Source organism: Myotis lucifugus, unplaced genomic scaffold, assembly GCF_000147115.1.
Source record: "Myotis lucifugus unplaced genomic scaffold, Myoluc2.0 scaffold_19, whole genome shotgun sequence".
NCBI classification, from domain to species: Eukaryota; Metazoa; Chordata; class Mammalia; order Chiroptera; family Vespertilionidae; genus Myotis; species Myotis lucifugus.
In genome coordinates this window covers 5,243,709-5,257,032 of record NW_005871067.1, presented here as the reverse complement: position 1 = coordinate 5,257,032, position 13,324 = coordinate 5,243,709, and the positions used below count along the sequence as shown (strand labels likewise).

The window sequence follows — 13,324 nt, the reverse complement described above, 5'->3', positions numbered from 1 at the left end:
AAATTGCATGCAGGTAGTTTGTCTTTCGGCCCTCCCCCTCCCACCTCCCCACATCCCCCACCCCAGTCCCTCGCTCACTGAGCATCAGGGCCCGGGATGGAGGGGGGAGGAGGAGAAGGGGGAGAGGGACGGAGCAGAGCGGGTGGGTGGGTGCCAGTGGAGCGTGGCGGGACCCACGGAGCCTAGAGCCGGGCCAGTCAGGGAAGCTGGCTCCAGCCTGGAGCAAACTTCATCGCCGGCGCGGGTGGGGTGGGAGGCGGGTGGGGTGACCGGGACCCAGGCCGGAGCAGGTGGAGGGGGCCGACGGGGGCCCTCCCGCCCCTGTCACTGCCCCTGCTCCCGTGTCTCCTAGCACCATGCTGTCCAACTCCCAGGGCCAGACCCTACTGGCGTTCGCCAACCCGCCGCCACAGCCCCCGCACTCCCCGCAGCAGTTTCTCCAGTTCCATGCCAGGTCCAGCCTGTAGATCTAGAAGAACATCATCATGATGACTACAAGGTCACCACCCAGGTGCTGGGGCTGGGCATCAATGGGAAAGTTTTGCAGATCTTCAACAAGAGGACCCAGGAGAAATTCGCCCTAAAAATGCTGCAGGACTGCGCCAGGCCCAGTGTGAGGTGGAGCTGCACTGGTGGGCCTCCCAGTGCTCACACATTGTGCAGATTGTGGTCGTCTATGAAAATCTGTACGCGGGGAGGAAGTGCCTGCTCATCGTCATGGAGTGCTTGGATGGTGGAGAACTCTTCAGCCAAATCCAGGACCGAGGAGGCCAGGTGTTCACAGAAAGAGGAGCTTCAGAAATCATGAAGAGCATTGGTGAGGCCATTCAGTATTTGCACTCAATCTACATTGCTCATACAGATGTCAAGCCGGAGAATCTCTTATAACTACCTCCAAAGGCCCAACGCCATCCTGAAACTCACCAATTTTGGCTTTGCCAAGGAAACCACCAGCCACAACTCGTTGACCACTCCTTGTTATATGCCATACTATGTAGCTCCGGAAGTGCTGGGCCCAGAGAAGTATGACAAGTCCTGTGATATGTGGTACTTGAATGTCATCATGTACATCCTGCTGTGTGGATACCCGCCCTTCTATTCCAACCATGGCCTGGCCATCTCTCCAGTCATGAAGACTCACATCCAAATGGGCCAATATGAATTTCCCAACCCAGAGTGGTCAGAAGTATTAGAGGAAGTGAAGATGCACATCCGGAACCTGCTGAAAACAGAGTCCACTCAGAGAATGACCATCACGAAGTTCATGAACCACCCCGGGATCATGCAATCAACAAAGGTCCCTCAAACCCCACTGCACACCAGCCAGGTCCTGAAGGAGGACAAGGAGTGGTGGGAGGATGTCAGGGAGGAGATGCGTGTCGACTACGAGCAGATCAAGATAAAAAAAGATAGACGATGCCTCCAATCCCCTGTCTGAAGGGCGGAAGAAGGTTTGGGCCCTGGAGGCCACGGCCCTAGCTCACTGACTGTCAGCCTGGCCTTCTCCGCTGGAGGACAAGCAATAACTCATGACCTGAATATGCTTTTTAAATGAAGATACAGACTGCCCACTGCTGCCTCTCTCCTCCTCGCCCCACCCCGAGCCCCATGAGAGGCTCACTTCTGCCTTTGGCTCTGACTGCCCAGCGGGAGGGGATAGGTCTGGAGGGCCTGCAGAGAAGGGAGCAGATGCTCTTGAACCTGTGCTCATTCTGCAGTTTTATCAGTAATTTGATTTAGAATTTTCATGAAATTTCTTTTATTACCCTTTCCCCACTCCTCTTCTCCCCCAAACCCTTTCCTCTTATTAAAGGTGTTAGTGGAAACTATTGTAGGGAGTGTCCCATATGCCTCATTTCCCTATTACAACCTCAGCTCTCCACTGGCTGAGGAACCTGGCACAAAAGGTCATGGAGGTTTGGGGCCAGGATGCTGCCACCTCCTACTGGATCCCTCAGACATCACCAGTGTGCCAGACGGATAGGAGTGAGAGTGTGTGTGTGTGTGTGTGTGTGTGTGTGTGTGTGTGCGCGCGCGCGCCCCCCCCCCCCCCAGCCATGCCCATGCATGTGTGCCTAGGACTGTGCATTTGTGGGGCCAGGGGCAGGCAGGGCTGCATAAGGAGGGGCCCTGCTGTGGCTCAGGAACCTTCTGCCTCCTTGGGCCTGCCCTGCCCTGCCCATGGAGCATCTGCCACAGTGCCTGGAAGCCTGTCCAGACTGAGCCAGGCCTGCGTGTGTGTCTGTTAGCTGGTCCGGGAGGTGGAGAGAAGTGACTTAGCACTGGTCGGAATCAGGAAGACTGGACTGTCCCCCTAGGGCCCTTACTCCCCACTTAGTGCTGGTCCTAGTCCTCTGAGGCGTTCATCTACCAAGTAACCTCTGCTTCCCCTTCCTGCCTTTGTTCGCCCATTGTTTATTTTTCTTACATTTTTAGCTATTTCTCCACAAGCCTCCTCTCAGCTTATCAGGGTGAACCTGGGCACTTTATACGTGACACAAAGCTTCTGCAGTTTGCCCTGGGCTCTGGCGTTGGCCAGCCACCCCTCTATGGGCAAAGGCAGCACCACCCTTGTGGCCTCCCACACAATGGAAATGTTTCCGTTGTGTGGCCTAGTGGGTGGGAGGGTCTTCACACCAAAGACGTCCCAACTCTGCCCTACCCATTAGCCCAGCCGTGGGCAAACTACGGCCCGCAGGCCAGATCCGGCCCGTTTGAAATGAATAAAACTAAAAAAAAAAAAAAAAAAAAGACCGTACCCTTTTATGTAATGATGTTTACTTTGAATTTATATTAGTTCACACAAACACTCCATCCATGCTTTTGTTCCGGCCCTCTGGTCCAGTTTAAGAACCCATTGTGGCCCTCGAGTCAAAAAGTTTGCCCACCCCTGCATTAGCCACTCCCGTCCACCCCAAACAGCTTGGCTTAATGTGTCCAGGCCAGTGAGGCAGGGGGAAGGCCCTTCCCCAGTATTACTGAGGCCCTTCCCCAGTGGGGAGAGGTCCTTGGTGCCATGGTCCCTTGGGGAGGGATCGGGTGGCAGTAATAGTTCAGTTTTCAGCTCCCTCAAGGTGCTGCAGGGGGCAGGGGGCATTCAGGTCTTCTCCGCCCTGGGGAGGGCTCCAGTGCCTACAGTGCCTCTGGGTCTGATGGTGTGTCCAGCACTTATATTGTTGTAATCTGTTGTTTTGCATGAGCAAAACTGGTTTTACTAAAGAGATTTAATAGTTAAAAAAAAAAGAACTGTATGCATATATGCATAATCCGTGGACACAGACAGAGGGTGGTGAAAGCCTGGGATGGGGGGCAGGGCCCAGCCAGAAGGGGTCAATGGTGGAAAAGGGGGACATATGTAATACTTTCAGCAATAAAGATTTAATTAAAAAAAAAAAAGTAATCTGTATGAACCAGAGGATCAAATCAGCAATTTGGGAGACAAGGTAGAAAGAAACAGCCCCTGTGCACTGAGAGTTCACGAGTTCAATCACTGGCCTGGTGAGGGCCCATGCAGAAGGCAACCAATTGCTGTCTCTCTGTCTCTCTCTCTCTCCCCTCTTCCTCCCTCCCTCCCACTCTCTAAAATGAAACAAAACAAACTAAACAAAAGCAATGGGGAAAAAAGACCTAATCATTGCAACAAAAAGAAAAAAAATAAACATTTAAGGGAACTTTGGAACAACATGAAACATAATAATATTGGCATCATAAGAAGTATCAGAAGGAGAAGAAAGTGAGCAAGGGATAGAAAACCCGTTTGAAGAAATAATGATAGAAAATTTCCCGAACCAGGTGAAGGAAAAAGTCACAAAAGGTCAGGAAGCACAGAGAAGCCCAATCACGACAAACGAAAGAAACCAACACAAAGACACATCATAATCAAAATGGCAAAGGTTAAAGACAAAGAGACAATCCTAAAGGCATCAAGAGAGAAACAATTGGTTAACTACAAGGGAGTTCCATAAGGCTGTCAGCTGATTTTTCAACAGAAACATTTCAGGCAAGAAGGGATTGGCATGAAGTATTCAAAGTAATGCAAAGCAAGCCCCTGAAATCAAGAATACTCTATACAGCAAGGCTATCATTTAATGTTGACGGTGAAATAAAGAGCTCCCCATACTATGAAAAAGCTATAGGAGTTCATTATCACTAAACCAACATTGCAAGGAATGTTTACGAGACTGCTTTAAGATGAAGAAGCAATAGAGAGAGGAATATAGGAATAAAGAAAAAATGGCTATAAATAAGTACCTAGCAATAATAACTTCAACTGTAAGTAGAGTAAATGTTCCAATCAAAAGATAAAGAGGGGGAAAAGTTATAGGATAGCTGAATTCGATAAGAAAACATGAGCCACCCTGATTGGTTTGGCTCAGTAGGTTGAGTATCTTCCTGTATGCCAAAAGGATGGAAAAATATAGTCCATGTAAATGGAAATGATAAAAAGCTGGGGTAGTAATACTCATATATGACAAAATACACTTCAAAATAAAGGCCATAAAAAAGGCAAAGAAGGTCACTACATAATACTAAAGGGGTCATATCAACAAGGGGACATAACTCTTGTAAACATATATGTACCCAATATAGGAACACCTAAATATATAAAAAACTCTTGGTCAATTTTAAGGGTGAGATGGGCAGCAATACAGTAACAGTAGGGAACTTTAACAGCCCACTGACATCACTGGATAGATCTTCCAGGCAAAAACTCAGTAAGGAAACAGCCCTTAAATGACACACTGAATCAAAGGGATTTAATTGATATCTACAGAATGTTTCATCCAAAAGCAGCAGAATATTATTATTATTATTTAGCTTTTGACCCCCTTCATCTATTTCTCACCTCTGGCACCCACCAATCTGTTTTCTATATCTATGAGCTTGTGTGTGTTTTCTTTCTTAGGTTCCACATATAAGAGGGGTCATATAATATTTGTCATTCTCTGTAAGTCTTACTTCAATTAGTATACTGCCCTTAAGGTCCATTCATGTTGTCTAAAATGGCAAAATTTTATTCACTTTTAATGGCTGAATAATATTCCTATGTATTTATGTACCACATTTTCTTTATCCGTTTATCCATTGATGGACACTTAATTTGCTTCCATATCTTCACTATTGTAAATAATGCTGCAATGAACATAAGGATGCAGATATCTTTTTAAATGAGTGGTTTTGTTTTCTTTGTGCAAATACCCAGAAGAGGGATTACTGGGTCATATGATAGCTTTATTCATAATGTTTTGAGGACCTTCCATACTGTTTTCCTTAGTGGTTGTGCCCATTCAAATTTTAACCAACAGTGCACAGGGCTTACCTTTTTACCACATCCTCTCCGACACTTGTTATTTCATGTCTTTTTAAAAAATACCCATTCTAACAGATGTGAGGTGATATCTCATTGTGGTTTTGATGTATCTATTGGCCATCTGTATATCTTTTTTGGAAAAGTATCTATTCAGATTGTTCATTTTTTAGTTTGTTTGCATTATTTGCTATTGAGTTGTATGAGTTCTTTATGTATTTTGGGTATTTTGGTCAAATATTGGTGTTTTCTGAGTCCTTCTTGTCCCTATTGTAATGCCCTTTTCTCAGACACTTCCACATCTCTTCCCTGCTGCCATGTGCAGGACTGCATGAGGTTGTCATTAGGCCATTTTCTCAGGAGCCTTATCCAGCCAGGATACTATACAACTCTGGTGCCTTAAAGGGTTCAGGGCTCCTTAGGATCCCTGATATCCTTGAGCTGTGGGATATCTCAGTCTTTTCCAAGCTGAGCCAGGTTGGTTTTCAGAGAAACAATCAAACTATAACTCCATGGGTCTCATCTCCATCTCCCTCAAGTTATTCATCCTTCCCAGTGACCTTAAATGTCCTTTTGGGTAGAACATGTGCTCTTACATCATCATGAAATTTTTCTGAATCAGTTGTTTATGGTATAAACTTTGAGAATTTAGCATTCAAACTAGGTTTTGGTAACTCAAAAAGTATTTTCTCTCAAAGCTTCTGTTTCTGTCATGAGCATCAAAAGTCTATTAAAAGTTTGTTGTTGTTTTTTTAATTCTCACCCAAGGATATGTTTTTATTGATTTTAATATGTTTTTAATTAATTTTTTAGAGAGAGAGGAAGGGAGAGGGATAGAGAGATGGAAACATCAATGAGAAACATGGATCGACTGCTTGCTGCACGCCTCTTGCTGGGAATGGAGCCTGCAACCCGGGCATGTGCCCTGACGGGAATCGAACTGTGACCTCCTGGTTCATAGGTTAATGCTCAACCACTGAGCCACATCGGCCTGGCTATAACTTATTTCTTACTCTGTGTTATGGCTCTCTCAAAGGCAGTGAGTGTGTTTCATGACCCAGGTTTAATGGTGGAAAGGATGTGAGGGAAAAAGGAACTAATAAAAATGAGTTTGTGCCAAAACCGGTTTGGCTCAGTGGATAGAGCGTCGGCCTGCGGACTGAAAGGTCCCAGGTTCGATTCCGGTCAAGGGCATGTACCTGGGTTGCGGGCACATCCCCAGTAGGAGATGTGCAGGAGGCAGCTGATCGATGTTTCTCTCTCATCGATGTTTCTAACTCTCTATCTCTCTCCCTTTCTCTCTGTAAAAAATCAATAAAATATATTTAAAAAAATAAAAAAAGAGTTTGTATGTAAAAATACTATCCTGTACATACACACACAACAAACACACACATCTTTACAATAACGTGGGGTTGTATTACAGCAATCCCAATTCTAGGAATTTACCCTACAGATATGTTTTACAGAATTCTTTTTTTTTTAAATTAAATCTTTATTGTTCAGATTACATTTGTTCCTCTTTCCCCCCCCCATAACTCCCCTCCTCCCAGTTCCCGCCCAACCCTCCGCCCTCACTCCCCACCCACTGTCCTCATCCATAGGTGCACGATTTTTGTCCAGTCTCTTCCCGCATCTCCCACACCCCTTTCCTCCCCAAGAATAGTCAGTCCATTCCCTTTCTATGTCCCTGATTCATTATAACCACCAGTTCATTCTGTACATCAGATTATTTATTCACTTGATTCTTAGATTCACTTGTTGATAGATGCATATTTGTTGTTCATAATTTGTATCTTTACCTTTTTCTTCTTCTTCCTCTTCTTAAAGGATACCTTTCAGCATTTCATATAATACTGGTTTGGTGGTGATGAACTCCCTTAGCTTTTCCTTATCTGTGAAGCTCTTTATCTGACCTTCAATTCTGAATGATAGCTTTGCTGGATAAAGTAATCTTGGTTGTAGGTTCTTGGCATTCATCACTTTGAATATTTCTTGCCACTCCCTTCTGGCTTGCAAAGTTTCTGTTGAGAAATCAGCTGACAGTCGTATGGGTATTCCCTTGTAGGTAATTGAGTCTCTTTCTCTTGCTGCTTTTAAGATTCTCTCTTTGTCTTTTGCTCTTGGCATTTTAATTATGATGTGTCTTGGTGTGGTCCTCTTTGGATTCCTTTTGTTTGGGGTTCTCTGTGCTTCTTGGACCTGTAAGTCCATTTCTTTCACCAGGTGGGGGAAGTTTTCTGTCATTATTTCTTCAAATAGGTTTTCAATATCTTGCTGTCTCTCATCTTCTGGCACCCCTATAATTCTGATGTTGGTGCGTTTGAAACTGTCCCAGAGGCTCCTTACACTATCTTCGTATTTTTGGATTCTTTTTTCATTTTGCTTTTCCGGTTGGGTGTTTTTTGCTTCTTCGCATTTCAAATCTTTGACTTGATTCTTGCGCTCCTCTGGTCTGTTGGGTGTCTGTATAATATTCTTTATTTCAGTCAGTGTATGCTTAATTTCTAGTTGGTTCTTTATCACAACATCGAGGGTCTCATTAGATTTCTTGAGGCCCTCATCAAGTTTATCGGCAGTTTCTAGCAAATTATTGAAAGCCCTCAAAAGTGCGTTTTTTAGCTCTATATCCTCCATTTCTGTCATGTTTTTTTGTCTCCGCATTTTTTATGCTTTCTTGGTGCACCCCCTTGTGGTCTTTGTGCGCAGTCTTGTTGTAGTTAAGCCTTAATTGTTGTCGGCAATACTAGGGGTGAATTGACCTCCAGACTAACTGGCTATGAGAGTCAGCTGTGTCTGCAGTGGGAGAGCTTCTGTGCTGAATCTCTAGGGTGGTGCTAATCTAGCCTTTGCCTGAGGCTATCCGGCAAATGCCTCTGTTCAGGGCTTGGGCGGGGCGGGTCCCAGGGGATCTACAGGGCGGGCGGAGCAAGCAGTTATGGCTGCTCTCAGTTCCATCCCCAGCGGCTCTGCAACTGCTGCAAACCTCGGAGAGAAAGCTGCCTTCCCGCTTCTCCCATTTGAGTCTGGGTCCCTAGAGACTCGCCCGGATCTGGAGCTCAGAGTCTGAAACTCCCTCCCGATTGAAAACAACAACCGCGCCCTCCACCGCCGGTCCTCTCCACATGCACTCCGCGCCTTAGTATTTCACCTCCGCACTGTGCCTCCTCTGAGTCTCGGTATGGATTTCTCTTTCCTTCTAGTTGTAGAATCTCTCCTCAGCCAGCCTTCCTGTGGTTCTGGGTGATGTCCGTTCTGTCTTTTAGTTGTATTTTTGAAGTGGTTGTTCGAGGCAGCAAACTCTGGCGTTAACCTATGCCACCATCTTGGTTCTCTCCTGAATTCTTAATAATAGCAAAAAACAGAGATGATACCACTGAAATGTCCATTGGTAGGGACTGGTTAAAAATGTTATATCCATAAAATGAAATTTTGAACAGTTGTTAAAAAGAATAAGATGACTTTAACTGACATGGAAAAGTGTCCATACATTGCTAAGTCAAAAGAGAAAATTGCAACAATAATGTCTAAACATTTATATGAGACCAGAAAATGCCTATGAAAAATACACAAGAAAAAGGAATTAATAGAGGAGGAGAATGTACTTTACTCTCCTCTGTATTATTTGAGTTTCTTTTTATAATGGACTTGTAAGAACTTTATAATATATTTAACTGAATTAAAGTTACATTTATGAGCTGCTTTTATCATGTACAACAAATTTGTAATAGGAGTATAATATTCCATCCTGGGATGTACCAAAAATATTATCTTACCTGCATTTTGTTTGTCTAATTTTTAAAAAAATAATTAAAGCTATGTTAAATAAATGATAAGTGCTCTTTTTCCTATGTAATACTTAAATACTGATTTTCTGAAAGTTTTTATCTGGAAATTTATCTGGTAAATTTTCAAATATACGCAAAAGTAGAAAGATAGTACTCCAGGATCACATCGAGCCTCAATAGTGATCAAATGGGAGCATGTCTTGTTCTGTTTATGCCCCACCAAGTCTTCCATACCAGATGGTTTTTGCTTGTTGTTTTTTTTCTCATTAAACTTTGTTATTTTAATGGGTCTCAAAATTCTGACAGATTTTTGGTCCTGTTGTTTCCATTAAAAAGTACTGATTTTAAAAACTAATAACTTAAAAATGCCACGCACACAAAAGAAACAAATGGCCCATAGAACATCCTCCTTTCCTTCTGAAGGTTTTCCGATGCATTATAATCATTAACCAGTCTTTTACTATTAAACTTAAATGGCCAATTGAGACGCACAGTTCTGAGGCCGTTCTTCCACCACTGATTAAGACTGGGGTGGCAGGTGTTGGGGATAATATTCATTTAGCCTTCTGAGCTTTCTGGGCAGACTTGGTGACTTTGCCAGATCCAGTTGCCTTTTTGTCCACGGCTTTGATGACACCCACAGCAACTGTCTGTCTCATGTCACGAACGGCAGAACGGCCCAGAGGAGGGTAGTTAGAGAAGCTCTCAACACACATGGCCTTTCCAGGAATCATATCAACGATGGTGGCATCACCAGATTTCAAAAACTTAGGGCCATCTTCCAGCTTTTTCCCAGAATGACGGTCAATCTTCTCCTTCAGGTCAGCAAATCTGCAAGCAATGTGAGCTGTGTGACAATCCAGCACAGGTGCATATTCAGCACTGATCTGGCCTGGGTGGTTCAGGATAATTACCTGAGCTGTGAAGCCAGCTACTTACCCTGGTGGGTCATTTTTGCTGTCACCAGCCACACTGCCACGGTGAACATCTTTGACAGACACGTTCTTGGCGTTGAAGCCCACATGGTCCCCAGGAAGAGCTTCACTCAAAGCTTCATGGTGCATTTCAACAGACTTTACTTCAGTTGTAACGTTGACTGGAGCAAAGGTAACCACCATGCTGAGCTTGAGAACACCAGTCTCCACTCAGCCCACAGGGACAGTACCAATACCACCAATTTTGTAGACATCCTGGAGGGGCAGACGCAGGGGCTTGTCAATTGGACGAGTTGGTGGCAGGATGCAATCCAGAGCTTCAAGCAGCATGGTTCCACTGGCATTGCCATCTTTAGGGGTGACCTTCCATCCCTTGAACCAAGGCATATTAGCACTTGGTTCCAGCATGTTATCACCATTCCAACCAGAAATTGGCACAAATGCTACTGTGTCAGGGTTGTAGCCAATTTTCTTAATGTAGGTGCTCACTTCTTTAACAATTTCCTCATATCTTTTCTGGCTGTAAGGTGGCTCAGTGGAATCCATTTTGTTAACACCAACAATCAGTTGTTTCACACCCAGTGTGTAGGCCAGAAGGAGATGCCTGTCCATTCTTGGAGATACTTGCTTCAAATTCACCAACACCAGCAACAACAATCAGGACAGCACAGTCAGCCTGAGATGTGACTGTAATCATTTTTTGATGAAGTCTCTGTGCCCTGTGGCATCAATGAAGGTCACATAATACTTGCTGGTCTCAAATTTCCACTGGGAGATGTCAATGGTGATACTTTGCTCCCATTCAGCTTTCAGTGTATCCAAGACCCAGGCATACTTCCTCATCTCAGCAGCCTCCTTCTCAAATTTCTCGATGGTTCTTTTGTCGATGCCCCCACATTTGTAGAACAGATGGCCAGTAGTGGTAGACTTGCCGGAATCTACGTGTCCAGTGACGACGATGTTGATGTGAGTCTTTTCCTTTCCCATCTTGGGTTTGAGTTACTGGTGGTTTTCATGACACCTGTGTTCTGGCGGCAAACCCATTGCGAAAAAGCCATACCAGATGGTTTTGAAGCAAATCGCAGAAGTAACATCATTTAATCCATACATTTTGTAAAGTATTTCTAAAAGATTTTTTTTTAATATAACCACAACTCTGGCTGGGTAGCTCAGTTGATTAGAGCGTCGCCCTGATAAGCCAAGGTTTCTGTCTTTCTCTCCTCTCTCTCTCTCTCTCTCTCTCTCTCTCTCAAATCAATTTTAAAAATTTAAACTATAACCATAATACCATTATTACACCTACACTTTTTATTAATATGTTTTTATTGATTTTTAGAGAGAAAGAGGAAGGGAGAGGGAGAGGGATAGAAACATCCATGATAAGAGAGAATCATCCAACCAGCTGCCTCCTGCATGTCCCATATTGGGGATCAAGCCCACAACCCAGGCATGTGCCCCTGACTGGGAATCATACTGATGATCTCTTGGTTTCTGGGTCAACGCTCAACCGCTGAGTCACACTGGTCAGGCCTTTGCAAGTTTTTTGATGAATCAAGCAGGTTGTGTGTCCTGTAGAGTTTCTCACCATCTGGACATTGTTAAGTGCAGCTCCACTTAATGTGTCATTTAGCAAGTTTCCTTGGCCCCTTATATTTCCCAGAAATTGGTTGTTAGATTTGGATACCGAATGAGATTTCAGTTTGAAATTTTGAGCAAAAATATGTGGGTGAAAAGGGGCCACATGCTAACCTGACTAGCTCAGGGAAGGCCTGCATGGTGGCCTTGCAAACTCAGAGACCTAAAGTAACCACAAAGGATGGTCTGAAATTAAAATTTTTTAAACTAAAAGCAATTTATGGTGAGTAGTCATGTTCTAGGCTGGCATCTTCCCTGACAAAGGTCACTCTTTACCCTAACTGAGCCTATCTATTGTCTTTTTGTATCTATAATAACATATCTTTGGATGTCAAAGTAATTTTTCTTTTTCTGGACTCCTCAAAGTATAGGCACTGCTGTGGAGACTACAAATCCCCTCATTATTATTGAGTTAATGGTTGACTGTTAAGAAGTATGTGTCTATCATATTACTTTTTATCCAATCCCAGATGTTTTCCTGCTTTGTCTTCTCCTGCTTCCCTAACCTATCACCAATAGATTTCATATAACCCACATACATCTCCTCTTTTGATTGTAATGTATAAAACAGCGGTTCTCAACCTGTGGGTTGCGACCCCTTTGGCGGTCGAATGACCCTTTCACAGGGGTCGCCTAAGACCATCCTGCATATCAGATATTTACATTACAATTCATAACAGTAGCAACATTACAGTTATGAAGTAGCAACGAAAATAGTTTTATGGTTGGGTCACAACATGAGGAACTGTATTTAAAGGGCCAGAAGGTTGAGAACCACTGGTATAAAATAAGGTGCAGCCCTAGCTGGTTTGGCTCAATGGACAGAACATCAGCCTATGGACCAAAGGGTCCCGGGTTCAATTCTGGTCAAGGGCACGTACCTCAGTTGCAGGCTCCTCCCCGGCCTGGGCCTTGCTCAGGGCACATGCAGGAGGCAACCAATTGATGTGTTCCTCTCACATTGATATTTCTCTCTGTCTTTCCCTCTCTCTTCCACTTTCTCTAAAAATCAATGGAAAAATTACCCCAAGTGAGGGTTAAAAAATATATAAAAATAAAATAAGGTACAAAACTGCCATTCTTTGAAGCATTATGTCAATCCATTGAAATTTTGCTTCCTGGCAATTGTCGACAGTTTGACTCAATTAAACTCACAAAAATTCTTCACAGGTTTGAATGTTTCTTACATTGATATTTACTTGGTGTAGTGCAGCAGGATTCCAAAGAAGCTTACCCAGGACTACCCTGTGGATCCAGACCTGGTGTTAGGATCCAGCAAAGGGCCCATTGAGCCTGCTGGTTCCCCACCTATCGGGTCAACTTGAGTGGGTTGTCTCTTGGAACCAGGACCTTTTCTGCTTGTGGTAGAGGGTCTGACTTTGTTTGAGCTGCATTTTTAAATCTTCAATGTGGAACTAAGGTTAAGGGTTGACAGAACCCAGACTAAGGTGAGAAAGGAGGAAAAATGGATGGCTGGTTTTTAACTCTGGCTTTATATATATTTTCAGAAAGGAAGGGTGAGAGAGAAAGAGAGAAACATCAATGATGAGAGAAAATCATTGATTGGCTGCCTCCTGCATGCCCCACACTGGGGATCAAGCCCGCAACCTGAGCATGACTGGAAATTGAACTATGACCTCGAACCATGACCTCCTGGT

At 44.1% G+C, this 13,324-nt stretch overlaps 2 pseudogenes; one reads left to right on the top strand and one right to left on the bottom strand.

The window, feature by feature from the left end:
• Positions 1-356: 356 nt before the first annotated feature.
• On the top strand, positions 357-1,487 carry LOC102439386 (annotated as a pseudogene).
• Positions 1,488-9,535: 8,048 nt separating this feature from the next.
• Positions 9,536-11,073, bottom strand: LOC102439080 (annotated as a pseudogene).
• Between the last annotated feature and the right edge of the window lie 2,251 nt (positions 11,074-13,324).